This window comes from Astatotilapia calliptera, chromosome 23, assembly GCF_900246225.1.
Source record: "Astatotilapia calliptera chromosome 23, fAstCal1.2, whole genome shotgun sequence".
NCBI lineage: Eukaryota > Metazoa > Chordata > Actinopteri > Cichliformes > Cichlidae > Astatotilapia > Astatotilapia calliptera.
The window spans coordinates 18365812-18382039 of record NC_039323.1 but is presented as its reverse complement, the minus strand read 5'-3'; positions in this window follow the sequence as shown (position 1 = coordinate 18382039).

The window sequence follows — 16228 nt, the reverse complement described above, 5'->3', positions numbered from 1 at the left end:
TATATCCCATCCCCAACGTTTGATGAAAGGCAAAGAAATCTTTCGGTGATGTCTTGTTGGTTCAGCTGGAAATCTACGCCATAATTTGGATCCTCTTATCCTGAAAGACAAGACAGTTGCTCAGTATAGGGAAGTAGTAATACTGTAGCGGTACTTTTAAGCAGTGTGGGTAGTGACAGTGTTCTGTAGTATTAGCAGCAGATTGATTATTAAAAGAAGTTATTTGGAAATCGTGTTTTGAAGTCTCAACATTTGTGTTTTGGGTCCTGTTATGTATTCTGTTCAAACACTAATAATACTACAAGCTCTAAGCCTGAGGTGAGTCCTGTACAGCTATGGGGGGAGTTATAGACATCAAAACAGTTTTTTTAGAGCAGACTGTAAACATGTTTATTTATCCTGTAAATGCGAATAAAACGTGAAACTTGTCACCTTAAAGTGATTATTGTTATCAAAGATTAAGTGAGCAGTAAATCACTTTATCAGAGATGTCTATGTGATCTGACATCTTTTAACAACCAGAGGAGTCGCCTCCTGCTGGTCAATAGAAGGAATACAGCCACGAAAGACTCGGCCTCACTTTTAAGAATTGTTGCCATTTGTGACCATATGACCATAAGTAGTCACAACACCACAGACTGAAAGTAGAATTAGCAGAACATAAATGCAGACTTAGCAATAATGCCATATAAATAATATCAGTTCAGTTAGTGAAGATTTATGTTTCTGAAATTAAAAGAAAAAAAGAAGCATAGTTTCCAATGTTTTTACTTTCTTTTTACAAGTTGTTGTTTACACGTGATTCTAAGAGAGTTTTAGTATTTTGTAAAACATTTATGAAGTGCAATACTTAATTCAGGTCTCATGGTAGTAACTAGTAGTTTCAGCAACAATATTGCAGCATTAGCACCCACAGTTTACTTCCTTTCTCCCCTCACCCCCAACTGGCCATGGCAGATGGCTGCCCCTCCCACAGCCTAGTTCTGTTTGAGGTTTCTTCCTGTTAAAAGGAAGTTTTTCCTTCCTACTGTTGCATAAGTGCTTCCTCACAGGGGGTCATATGATTTTTTTGAGTTTTATCTGTTTTTTGTAATGATGTAGGTTCTTTATATCAGCGGTCCCCGGTACCGGTCTGTGAGTCGTTTGGTATCGGCCGCGAGAGTTGAGGCTCGGGTGTGAAATGTATGGTTTTCAGGGTTTTTATCGGTTTTCAGCGTTATTTTGTTATCGTTTTTATCGTTAACTCGGTTTTCCTGGGTCTTTTCACGTGTGCTATGAATAAATCTTCTTTTTTTTTCAGTACTAGTTTTATTTTGTTGTATTTATCCACGACACCTTAAAGGCTGGTCTGTGAAAATATTGTCGGGCATAAACTGGTCCGTGGCGCAAAAAAGGTTGGGGACCGCTGCTTTATATTACAATATTATGAGTGCCTTGAGGCAGCCGTTGTTGTGATTTGGCATAATATGAATAAAACTGAGTTAAAAATTAAACTGAAGAATCAGCATTGGTTTGCTTACCTGCTCAGCTACAGTGTTATAGAATTCTCATAGATGTGATTCGACGGATCATCCAGCTGTGTGCTGCTGTTTTTCTTCCTCAAGCACAGCAGTGTGAAAACCCCACCTGTCAACAGATCTCTAAGTCACTTTACCTCCAAACTCACAGCTTCATAAGCAGTCTTATGATTAATGAATGAAAACGCTTTGCTCTAGAAGTGAAACTCCTAACAGTGTTGTGCATCCAATCAGCAGCAAATTAAAGTTCATTACCATCAACGAATATTAAACTAAAAAGATAAAAGTGAAAATTTTGAACTAAAATAAAAACTAGAACTTAAAGGACATCTTTTCAGAAGTATGGACAAACTAAAACCCTGAATTGTATAACTGAAATTGTATAACTGAAAACAAAAGCTTATTTATATATTTACAATATAAAAACAAGACAGAACATTTTCAAACAATAAAAATTATACAGACCAAAAACTCTCTGGAAACTAACTGAAACTAAACTGAAAGTTAAAAGACAAATTCTAAAAATAAAATAAACCTAAGTGTGGTGTCTTTTATATGTAAAGGTAAATATTTGAATTGGTACAAATATATATATGATAAGTAAATCACTATGTTTGGTTTGAATTTGAAGGATCTGGCTGTGGATATTTCTTGTTAAGATCATAAAGTCTTTCAAAGTTATTGACAACAAAATCTATACACTGACCCATTATTAGAATGATGACAGTGGCAACAAAGACAGAGATGATGATAATGAAGAACTGACTCGGGATGCAGTTGTTCTGTGGGTTGTTGTTGTCAGACAGAGTGGCATCTGAAAAAGGACAAAGATGAAATTTAAAAGTTGATGATGAAAAGCTGAAACTGTGATAAAGTAAACACATACAGTTTACACTTGAAGTCCCAAACGTTTATCCTCAAATATTAGACAAAAATGTAGATGATAAAGAAATAGTCATTTCTTTAAAATAGAAAATATTATTTTTGGTTTGCTTTTTTAACAGCTTCAGTAGACAAACTGATCAAATAATGTTTCTAAAACTTGCACAGACACTGCCATGTACAAAATAGTTTTGTTGCAAAAAACTGAAACGATAAGGGCCACACACACAGGTGTAGTAATATAGAGACCAGAGATAGTGGAAGACCATGAAAATATGGCAACATCGTGATAATGAGTAAAGTGACCAATGATGATGTGGATGAGTGTCAAGTTAAACTTATAAAACCTTTAAGGCAAATTGTCTGAAGACAAGTGATGGACACAGCAGCGATCACCAGCGATCACTTCATTTCTCACAGTGAAATATATCTCAAACTCCAGCTGCAGGAATAATCCACACATCCATCTACCTCCCCTATAAACACTGTCTTTTTCTTTGTGGAAAATAAAGACAAGATCCTCCATGACTCAAAAAGTGTTTTGGTGGCCCCCCTCCCTTATTCATTTCATATTTATATTCATTTTCTACATATTCTTTATGTTCAATTTGTGCCCATAATGTGGCATCCCACTTATTCCCAGCTTGGCTATTAAGGCCCCAAAAGTCCCTAGCAATTCCTATCCAGCCTTGGTCGCATATATAGCAACTCTGGATCTATCTCTGTGTCATTCCACTGGAAATACACTCATACTTACTTTTGCTGATCAGTTTTCTAAGGATCTCTATTTCATCTTACCTTCTATTTTTCTAACCTCAATTGCTCAGCACGACAAACCACTGGTTTGTAACTGTCCAGCATGCATCACATGTATGAAAAGCTTTATGTTCAGCTCTAGGGGCTCAAGTGAGCTTGTCTTCCACCTTCCACCCCCAGATACAACACAGACGAACTCAGCGAATTAATCTGGAGCCGTGAACAACAGTGGTTTGGATCACCTGTCCTTGAAGGAAAATGTTTTCTCCGGGTCACAAAAGACATGTATATTCCCATGAACCCTGAATATCCGTGAGAGGATATGTTGGGAGTGTGTTTGGAGGACCCAGGTGCGGACACAGGCGAGCAGACGGAATTAACTCCAACAAAAGGCGAGCCTTTATTTCGGCTGGTATACGTGGAACATTAATCAAAGCGGAAAAAAAATAGACTGTGAAACTACTACTTGAAACTCAACTAAGACACTGTGACGACTCTGAACTGGCTGAGTTCTATGATGAGGAGAAGATACACAGACGACGTCATGAGGAACAAATGGAAACACACAGATTAAATACACACAAGGTGATTAGATTAGATTAGATTAGATTAGATTAGATGAAACTTTATTAATCCCTCGGGTGGGTTCCTCCGGGAAATTCAGTTTCCAGTAGCAAAGCACCGAAAGAAGTTGCATGTTACAGATATGATGATGTGATTATGAGGGGGAGGGAAACACATGTGCAAACAGCTGACACAAATTAACATGATGACACCAGAGGAGAAAGTAGAACTAAAATAATGAACACAGAACACAAGACCTCTTCAAAGTAAAACAGCAAGCATGGAGACTTAGACACGACAACACCAGCTTACCAGACCTGAAACACCTGACAGACAAGAAATGAAACCAAACAGAAAAACAAGGAGACAGATGATAAATAATGGCTAACCTTAACCTCAACTAAAACCTAAATAAGAATAACACACAAACTATAATCACAAACCTAACATGAAAGTCTCAACAATACAAAATAAAATTCTCAATGCCGAGTCAGAGACCCAGCCTGTGACAGGATAACAGGTTGGTCGAGCGTTCCATGACCAATACGAAATCCTTAATCCAAGTTTGGACTAATTAATAAATTCTCCTTTCCCATAACCCCAGTCCAGAAGAACTGTCTTCATGTGACATTGTAAAGGAAAGTCAACCAAGACAGGGCTACAACATCTAGGATGGAATTCAGGGTAATTATCATCCACCCTATGGGCCCTCCCACCGAGGAGGTTCGAACTATCTCAGTGAGCTTGTTGTGCAAGTAGTCCCCCTCATCTCCAGACTCTACCTGTTAATGTAATTGAAGAAGTGTTGAAATTATTCATTACACCACCCAACTACATCCTTAGTTGAACTTAGTAGTGCCCCACTTGCAGTGTACTCTGTGTGAGTAGAGCATGCCAGACCTGTCCACCACAACCACCTGATGACAGAAGAGGATGACAATTCAGCTCCTCTCTTTATGCAGGTATAGAAAACACACAGCTGTAAATCTGATGATGAAATTGCAAAATCAATCATCAGTCTGCAACCTAGGATGTCCTCGTCCTGCATGCACTTATGAGCACCTTCACACCTTCTGAAAACAAACAACATTCAGGACCCATTCGTCAACCTGAGGGTTCAGGGATACATCCTTGTCGTCAACCAGAGAAAAAAATATAAATACATACAGGCTACAAGCCGGAGAACAGCCCAACAGTCCTGTGGGTCATGGCAGGCCTGGCTCCGGGGTGGGACCCAGAGCCAGGTACCCAGTAACCCTATCACAGCAACAAAACAACAGCAACAACAATAATAATATAATCCACAGCAATAAAAAACAAACAAACAAACAAAACAAAATACCAAATAATAAAGGATAAACAACTTCAAACTTCCAAACAAATCCCTAAAACCGTGATAAGGTCAAGCAAAACTGAGATACATACTTGACACGAAGTGAAAAGTGTCCATGAAATGAATGCTGCCATTTCTCTTCCTGCCACAGAAGTAAAGCCTGCAGTCCTCTGTTGTGAAGTTTTTTATTATGAGTCTGTTTCCCAAGATTAAAAATTTGGTTTCAAAATCAGGAGAGCAGTAAGTAGAGTCTGTCGGAGAAAAACTGCGGCCAATACATCCTCTGAGCTGACTGTGGATCTCCATATACCAGTGTATGTCTGAACTCCTGTTGGTACAGGTTAGAGTGACATTTGTTCCCAGCTCCCCTTTGGCCTTTATGTTCACGGCCTCTGTACAGAGCAGAACCACCAAAAGGATCATCCACAGGAGAACCATGATCGGCTTCAGCATCCAAAATAAAATGGAATCGCCTCAAAGCAGCACAGCTCTGATGGGACTGACAGAGAAGTGCTCTGCACTTTCCATTTCCTTCACATAGTGATTATGTTGCATGCAACATCTAATGCCAAACCACAGTTACCAAAAAGGAAATCAAACTTGACCTTGAGCCTACACTCAGCTCAGTTAACTCAGTCTCTAGTTACGACACAAGCGGCAGCAATGATGGACATGAGCAGTACATGACATGACGTCAGACCAGCAGAGAAAGTACTGACTCTACTGTAGGTAAAGACAGTACTGGTAATATATGTTTTATAGTAACAAAAGAAGTAGCATAGAAGGAAAGTCTAAACAAAGGTCCTCACTTCATTATTTCCTTCTTGATCCGTAGTTATTATAATTATTATAATTAACTAAAATCAAACAAAAAAATAGTAATTCTAACAGAATGTTTTGTCCAAAAAATTAAAGACTTTAAAAAAAGAAGAAACAATACTGAAACAATACTATATAGTGTCGAGTGTATGTGTATAAATCAAATGAAATTTAATAAAGAGGAAATGCCCAATTGTCGTCTTTTTGAATGGTAGAAAATGTCAGCTCAAAAAGCATCTGGTACATTTATGCTGATAATGTTTTGGACAAAGGCACATTTTTGCAGTTTTCCTTTTGTACAACACCACAGTAGATTTTAAAGTAAAAAAAATAATTAAAGGTTAAATGCAGCTAATATGTCCTGCTTTAAGCTAGGCACTTACACCTGCGCTCTGCTGCGTCTCAGCCACCATCGCTCTGGCAGCAAGAGCGCTAGAGCCAGAGTAGGGGAGAGGTGAGCTGGAACAAACTATTTTGGGGTTGGGGGGGGGGGGGGGGGGTGTTATTGTGATGGGCCGAGCAGTGAAGGAAACTTAGGCACAGGTTAAAGTCCAAAAAAATTATTTTTTATTTAACCCAAAAAAAATAATTGGTTAACTCGTGCAAAAAGAATCAAAATCTTGGGCCCATAAAAGAGGTCAAAATAACAAACCTCTACTCAAAGTTGACAACACAACTGATAACTTAACCAAACTGACCTCACTTAATGAGACAAAGGGGAAACTTAAATAGTGGCTGATCAGCCCACAAAAACAGGAGAAGGGGTAAAACACACAGTACCTAACAAAACCAAACATAATGAACTCCAATCCCCCCCCCCCCCCCCCCCCCCCCATGGTCCTGAGTTATGGCATGAACCAATTTGTAGTCTTCCTCTAAAGCTCACTCCGCCCCTTTTCCACCTCTTGGCTCCTTAATCAAGGGACTGGAACAGGTGCTACTACGGTAACTCAGAAAACAGAAAATTAATCATACATAACAGTGTAAACTAAAATGTGTGCACTTATTTTAGAATGCAGTGTTATGTGGATATGTGAATGAATTCTAAACCAAAACCAGTTATTTATTGTCCTGTAAATAAATTCCTATATTTAAAGAAAGAAATGTGAATGCAATGTTACTTATAAGCCTCTACACTAACATGGTGGGTATTACCACTGTGTGGCTGTAAGTGCAGCCATCACAGTTATCTATACTTTGTTGTTAAAATGTTACGTCTCAATTAAGTACTGCATGCTTTTTAAGAAATCTTTGGGGGTGCTTTGATTCATTTTGCCCCAAAATGGGCTAAAATCGCCCCTGTTTCAGAGCCAAGTTCAAGGTGTCTCATCTGATCAAGTGGCAACATCTTGTGTCTGAAAGCTGTTAATGCAGAGAAACTCAACCATTTTGACAACTTTAACTATAAACATTAAGTTAAAATGTGAAATGATAAGACACTTCAAGTAGTGTAGCACTACACCTGCATGAACCTTATACTTCTATATATGCTACAGTTCATAGTGAGCCTTATTATTACTGCCGCTATCACTTTATCTAATGTGACCTTTACTGCATCTATTACTAGGTTAATACTTAATTTCCTGTAGCTTTTAGAAATCCTCCTACTATCCATGTTGTTGTCCATAACAAAGGACTATCCAGTAGTTACTGCTATGACTGTAAAATGTCTATTAAAACTACAAATACTGAAACTATTAAATCAGAAAGATTGTCAGTCTGTCCAATTAGATGGGGTAATACTGTCTTCTTCGATACAAAATCTACTTATTTGTAAACATGACTACAGGAGCTATCTGTAACATATACATATACATTTACAGAGTAATGCACCATAAGGGATCAATTTATATCTCGAAGGGTCTGAGGGGACTTCAGACACTCTTAGTTGTTGACGTGAGTTTTGAATGGAAAGTTTTGAATAATTACCACATGAAAATAGTTCCCATTTTCCCTGCTTTATTTTTTCAGTTTGGAGCAGAAACAAGCATCAGCATTTTTACTTAAAATTTCCAGTTCTGTCTAGAATTATAAGTACTGCTGTTCTACAGCTACTCCATTTAGCACTGCCACTATTAGCACAAACATAACCATTACTACATCTATTGCTAGGTCACTACTACAATTATTACTATCTGAATTTTTAGCTGTAAATATGTTTTTACTTCTGCCATTGCTATTAGTCTTCTACTACTAGCTGTTACTTTATATAGTATTCTGTAAAATGCCTGTTACTATTACAAATATTACTACTGCCTCACATTACTGCCAAAACTGCAAACAGCCTGCCTTCAAATCTCAGCTTTATAGGGTTTCAAAGTTTCCAACTCAAAATGTGTGAATAGCTTTGGCCTATATCATTTTCATATAAATTTAAAGGTTTGCATCATATATTTTCTAACAGTGCTGAATATACATTAACGTGATGCAATGTATTTGCTACAGAAAAGAAACATGCATTAATATTTTTATTCTTCTAGTTAAATGTTAGCCAATTAAAAGTTACCATAACAACAGCAAATGTTGAGAAAATCTCTCTCTCTCCAACTTCTGATGAAGGTTAAAGTAGTCTTTTGAGTTTTCAGTGATGTTTTGCTGGATGAGACTTGATTGCCTTACCACTTAAATAGAATAGAAGTAATGAGTACAAGAGAGACACAGCACTGTGGTAGTATTTTAAAGTGGACATGAAACATTAAATGCATAAAGGCTATTGAGCCCCGACGAGTTTTTAAAGCATGTTTAGAGCCAACTTTCACTCTGTCAGGACTAGGGATGGGTATTGATAAGATTTTCACGATTCCATTTTCGATTCTGTTTAACGATTCGATTCTTTATCGATTCTCTTATCGATTCTTTTTTTATAAAAAAGGAGAACACTAAAGTCGATTAGCTTAGAACTGTGTTTTATATCTTCTCTTTGAACAAGATAGAAATTTAGGAGTAACATGGCTTTACAAACCCAGCAGTGAGATCTTAAGAGATCCACAGCCTACGGCTCTTCAGTGGGGTGTCACAGGGTCCCCAGGAAAAAAAATTGTAAATGTAAAAATAATAAAATAAATATTCTTCTGTAGGAATATCAAAGTATAACATAAATTATTCTGTAGCAATTACACAAGAATATCCAGTAATGTCCCTGCCTACAATTAAACACATTCACTTACCGAAAATCGGGGGCATCTGCTGGCAAATGGGTGCAAGCCTTTGACCACAAACTTAGTCACTGCTCGGTGACATTCGTCTATCCTGGCCTGAAAGGAGACGCTACCGGTAGACTGCAGCGAGAACTGCCAGCATCTGAGCCAGACTCTGTCTCTCTCATCATGGTCACCTAAATGCACAGTAATGGTTTTGTAATAAGGCAGATCGTGCTAACATAATATGCACTGTTAGTTGATTATTTACCTGTCGCATTAACGGGAGAGGATGTGCAAACGTTACCGCTGCTGCTGGGTTGAGATTCACGAGTCCGGAGCGGAATTAAAAACGCGACATTCATTTAAGGTTATCCCGTGTTTTGTGAGCAAATGCGTAGTGTTTCGTAGTGTTTCCTCCTTTAAATGAAATATCCATTTTGCAAGTATTGCAAGTTGCCCTGTTGCCATCCGTTTTCGTAAAGTATAATCAAACTTTTTAGCGTTTGAGCCGCCGTGTTTCCTGCCAGGTAAATGACGCTCCGCAATGTGATGACGTCATTTGGGGCGACTGGAATTGATAAGGGAATCGTTTGCAAAAATGGCAAACAATTCCAAGGAATTGAAACGGTGGGAACCGGTTCTCAACAAGAACCGGTTTTTGATACCCATCCCTAGTCAGGACAGAACATTACATTACCGGGTTGGTTGGTGGCTGATTACATAACACTTGCATTAGGTTATTTTAGCTAACAAGTAACAAAAACTATAACTCAGTGGAATATAAGGAGACTAACATTAAAAATTGGTTTAAGCGGTCAGTTTTGTGCTACCCTGGTTAAAACAGTTTATGTTAAAATCAAGGATTTACTGCCAACTTTCACTCTCTGTGTCATAAGCAGTAAGTGGTTTGGCGTTGTTTGGCTAGCAGCACTAAAACAGGAAAATTTACCTGTTAGCCATAATGTGCAATTTATAAATGAAAACTAGAGTCTGTTTGAATCTCCAGATCAACAATTTGGAGTCCAAAACTCCAGATTTTCCTCAACAGATTGATGCTTCAAGCCAACAACTATGGGCTCAAATTGTGGTCATAAATATTTTGTACTTGTAAATCAGGATTTGTATGTGTAAAAAGAATTTGAAGAATCACTACACCACAGACTGTTTTCCTTCCTGGTGATGAAAGAAAACGCTGGGCTGGGATGTAAAAGAGCATTTATTCCCTTCAAGGACCTGAAGCTCCATAAAGCACCCCTCCAATAGCCAAACCCATCTGTTCTGTGATTGGATAGATTTGTGATTGACATGACATTGGCCAATCAGATAGAAGGAAGAGAAATAGGGTCAAAATTCGTACTTGTAACTTGAAACTTGAGTGCAGAGTTTCACACGTATTTTTTGGCTAAGTCGACATACATATCTTTTTTACACATACAAATCCTGATTTACAAGTACAAAATATTTATGAACCCAATTTGAGCCCATAAACAAGCTACACATTAAGCTAGCAAAGCAGTTGGGAAAATGTGATCAGAGCTATTTTATGGATTAAATAATTTATCTTTTCCTAAACACAACACAGCTTTATAACACAGCTTACTACATTTGTATCACACCGCAAACACAACTACTATGGAAATCCTGATATCCGTCAGCATATCCACATCTTTTTCACTTCTGTTTGGGCTTCACTTTTTTTGCTTCTAATATGAAGTAATTCAGCCAGTAAGATGAGAAAAAAAGCTCACCAAAAATGTTCCATCTCTTCCTCTGAACCTCCATTTTTTGTGTTTTTTTCCCTTTTCACAGAAATTGACCTAATTTCCCTGCAGACATTCTGATGGGATGTTTGTGGTGTGATTAACATGTAGCAACCTGTTTTGTTGTAAACTGTTTGAATTTTCTTTGGAAAAGACAGATTATCGTATTGCATAAAATACCTTATCACATCAGCTGATTGCCACTTGCAGGGAAGTTTCCCTGTGAGTATCCTCTCACTGTGTGTCTAACACAGGCGGAAATAAGCTATGGAGATCAAAAGTGGATTGTGTAGTAGCTCCTAAACATCTTTATTTTGCATGTAAAGGTTTGACAATTTAACTTGGGAGTCTATAGAACTGAGTGACTTTTGCAGCCTGCCTTAAATAGACATTAGATGAACTTCTGTTTTTGGCACTGTTACACGTCATTTGTCAGCCACAGAGGTTGATCTCAAGTCTGGAGTTTCATCATCAGTAACTTCCATTTAAGACTGAATGAAACAGTGCTGAACCTCGTTGAGGACATTATTCATTCCAACGATGATTGAAACTAAAAATGAAGATCATGAACTAATCATGAAAGTGTTTACAGAGCTCATAAATCAAGTAAACAGTCTTTTTTTCATAGACATGTATGCAGTACACCAGACTTTACAAGCAGCGTAATCGCCCCCTGACATCAAAGAAAATGCAGGTTTAAGGACTTCATTTTCAGACATAGGGGCTATATGAACACGCACACTAGCAACAGAAGCAGCAATAACTGTACCCAATGTTACACCTGACATTAGGCCCATTATTAAGCATTCAGTGTTTTTAATAATGAAAAAAGACATCACATTTTCACTTCGTCATTGTGACTTTGTACTTGAAAACTTTTGGAGTCATTTCAAGGGACAGTGGGTAATTCAGGTCTGATAGTGACAAGAACAATTATCCTTCACAGAATCAGTTTTGTCAGTACCAGCAGTGGTTGAATTACCTTGACAGCGTGCAGTGTCACTACATTCTTATAGATGGGAGCTGAAGGATCTTCCAGCTGTTTGCTTCTGCTGTTCCTCCTCAAACACAGTGGTATCAACACCCCGCCTGCCAACAGATTACAAAGTCACTCCACTTTCAAACTCACAATCTCACAGATAAACATTTCATCACAAATGTATGAAAACAATCTGTTTTGAAACCCAAGCTGCTGCCAGCAGATCATATTCAGTAGGACAAGCTTGTTACAGTCCACCAAAACTGGTTGTAAAAACTACACATTACTGTGTAGTTTTTAAAACCTTGACAGCAGAGGACCACCAGTGGTCAGAGGCGCCAGTGTCCGGCAGCCCGCCTCTGTCAGTGCACCCCAGGGCAGCTGTGGCTACAATGTAGCTTGCCATCACCAGCGTGTGAATGTGTGTGTGAATGGGTGAATGACTGAATGTAGTGTAAAGCGTTTTGGGGTCCTTAGGGACCAAGTAAGTGCAATACAAACCTCAGCCGCAGCTTCCTACGTCCAAGAAACATTGGTCATTGTGCCAAAGGGCAAAAATAAGTCATAGCGCATGTACCTACTGTAATATCCAAATCCATGCATTATGCACAGCAGTTATGATATTAGGGCAAATAGTGCAGGTTAAAGCTGAGCTTAAGATTGAGCCTAACTTGTTATTAACCACACATTTCAATGGTTGTCATTGAACTAGATTTATTAGAAGAAGGAGCTGGATTATATATTATTTATGAATGAGTATGCCTGTTATTGGAATTAAATATGTGTTGTCATTGGTGAATACTGGGACTTCTCTTGGAGTGGCTGTCAGTATTTAGTAATCAGACCAAAGATTCTGCTAAAGCTATCTACAACACAATTTATGCACTCATCCAGGAATAGAACCATCAGGCCAACAGAGACGGATATATATATAAGATGATCGTGATACTGAACTGACTCATGGTGTTGTCATTCTGTGGGTTGTTGGTCACCAGATCTGTTTATGAGAAAAAGAAAAAAAAAAGGGTTCGGGTAGGAAAAAGAAACCTTACAATTTTGCAAATCAGCCACAATGAAGAAACTTCTCTTTTTCGAAAACTGTTGTACTTCTTTAAAAGAGTTACATTGTACTCAAAGTTTCAAGAGGCTTTTTCATTTGTTCTTAGTTTCACAGGAGAGATGAACTAATCCTGGCATTTGTCAAAATTGTGTCAAAGCTGTTGGTGTAGCTCCGATATTTCATCATATATATATATATATATATATATATATATATATATTATATATATATATATATATATATTAGGGGTGCAATGATACTCGTATCAATATTGAACCGTTCGATACAGGTTCAATATACACAACACGGCAAATCTTCGTTAACGAGCTACCGCGGATCGCCCCGTGCATGGGGCTGGATGGCCAACACGTTAACGAGCTAACTGCGCTAACACACTAGCTCCCACCCATGTAATTGAGCATTGCGTGGCACATCCAACATACTGTTTTACTTTAGTCCATGACGCGCTTACCTTCAGGGTCATACGTCACATGAAAACCAAAATAGTTCCAAACGCCAGATCTGAATGAGGGTGGGGGAGGTTCAATTTGCCATGTTGCAAGGAGAGCTTAACTTCTGTCTTGCTAGCTTGCCCTGCGCTCAGTGAATCTGCGTTCGACTACTCCGCCTAGGCTGCACTGTCGAGCGCAGATCCACTGAGCGCTCAACACAGACAGCATCGTCAGAAGGAAAGTTGATTAAATTAAATAAAAATTTTGTAATGTTTGATACATATGCGTACCGAACCGAAAGCACTGTATCGAACGGTTCAATATCGATACCAGCATACCAGATATCGATAGCAGCGCAGATACTGAAGGACCCGTCCCATCCTGGCAACAAACTGTTCCAACTTCTGCATTCTGGTAGAAGGTTCCGCATCATCTGGGCAAGGACAGAGAGACTCAAGAGAAGCTTCTATCCCCAAGCCATCCGTGCCCTAAACACACACACCCGCCCTCTCACATCATCTATAATTGACTGAGACAGGACTCTCTTCCAGACACTAAACCAAGGAACAATGTACATTTCAAATTCCTTTAATTTTAAATATGTTTATATTGTCTATCCTGTAAAATAGTCAGATGTCTATTCTTATTAATGTACAGAATTCACCTGCTTGCTGCTACATTCACCCAATGTATATAATATATATAAATATATATATATATATATATATATATATATATATATATATATATATATATATATATATATATAATGTTCTTCCTCTACAGCCCCCCCCCCCCCCATTTTTGCACATGTCGAGAAGCGTGTCAGGCTACATTTCACTGTGTGTTATACTTGTATAACTATGCATGTGATAAATAAAGAACCTTGATCCTTGAACCTTGATATCAGTATCGTTGCACCCCTAATATATATATATATATATATATATAGGAGGATGAGGATGTGCGGAAGTGCTTCAGGAAGGTGAACGCACGCAAAGCTACTGGTCCGGACGGGATTCCCGGCCGCGTCCTCAAGTCATGCGCGGCTCAGCTGGCTGGAGTGTTCACGCACATCTTCAACCTTTCCCTCTCTCTGTCTGTAGTCCCAGCCTGCTTCAAAATGGCCATCATCGTCCCTGTACCCAAATCCTCCACCATCTCCTCATTGAACGACTGGCGACCTGTAGCCCTGACCCCCATCGTAAGCAAATGCTTCGAGAAGCTGGTCAGGGACTTCATCTGCTCTGCACTACCCGACTCACTGGACCCTCTACAGTTTGCATACCGCCACAACAGGTCCACTGATGATGCCATAGCCCTGACACTACATACTGCCCTGTCACACCTGGAGAAGAGAGACACGTATGTGAGAATGCTGTTTGTAGATTACAGCTCAGCATTCAATACCATCGTTCCCTCGAAGCTGGACAGGAAACTGCAGGATCTAGGACTGAGTAGCTCCCTCTGCAGCTGGATCCTTAGCTTCCTGTCTGACAGATGCCAAGTGGTCAGACTGGGCAGCATCACCTCATCCCCCATCACACTGAACACTGGTGCTCCACAGGGGTGTGTACTGAGCCCTCTCCTGTACTCACTCTACACCTACGCCTGCACAGCCACTAACAGCTCCAACATCATTGTGAAGTTTGCGGATGACACTACAGTGGTGGGTCTTATCACCAATGGTGATGAGACGGCTTACAGGGAGGAGGTCAGCGCCCTGACCCACTGGTGTCAAGACAACCATCTCACCCTCAACGTCGCAAAGACAAAGGAGTTGATAGTGGACTTCCGGAGGTGCAGAGAAGTACACACCCCCATCACCATCAACGGCGCTGCTGTGGAGAGAGTGAGCAGCTTCCGGTTCCTTGGAGTACATCTGGCTGAGGATCTTACGTGGTCAGTACACACAAACAAAACAGTGAAGAAGGCGCAGCAGCGACTCTTCTTTCTCAGGAGACTGAAAAGATTCGGCATGAGCCCCAGCATCCTCAGGACCTTCTATCACTGTGCCATTGAGAGCATCCTCACTGGATGCATCACCACCTGGTATGGCAACAGCACCGCCTACAACCGCAAAGCTCTCCAGCGAGTAGTGCGGTGCCCTGAACGGATAATTGGAGGTGAGCTTCCCTCCCTCCAAGACATCTACAGGAAGCGGTGCCTGAGGAAAGCGGGGAGGATCATCAAGGACTCCAGTCACCCCAGCCATAAACTGTTCAGACTGCTTCCATCAGGAAGGAGGTTCTGCAGCATCCGGTCCCGTACCAGCAGACTGAGAGACAGCTTTTTCCATCAGGCCATCAGACTGCTGAACACTTCATAGACACCTCAGCTTCACTACTGGAACTTCAACATTATGCACTCCATACTGTACAGTAATCCCACTGTTTTGCACATATTCAACTCTGTATATTTTTATATATTTTATTTATTGTTTACTCTATTTAATTTGTAAAATATGTGTACACACACACACACACGTAGAAAAACATTTAGTATACACATCCAGAAATTTTTTAATTTTTTTTGCATATACTATTATATATTGTACATATATTTATTAGTTTCAGATTTAGCCATTCGTATATTTTGCCTGTTTATGTTATTGTATTTTGCACAACTCTGTTGCTTGTGAAGCTCGCACACAAGAATTTCACTCGCATGTGCTGTACCAATGTACCTGCACATGTGATGTGACAATAAAAAAAAGTGATTTGATTTGATTTATATATATATATATATAATGAATATAATGAATATAATAATAATAATAATAATGATAATAATAATAATAAAAATAATAATGGATTGGATTTATATAGCGCTTTTCAAGGCACCCAAAGCGCTTTACAATGCCACTATTCATTCACTCTCACATTCACACACTGGTGGAGGCAAGCTACGGTTGTAGCCACAGCTGCCCTGGGGCAGACTGACAGAAGCGAGGCTGCCATATTGCG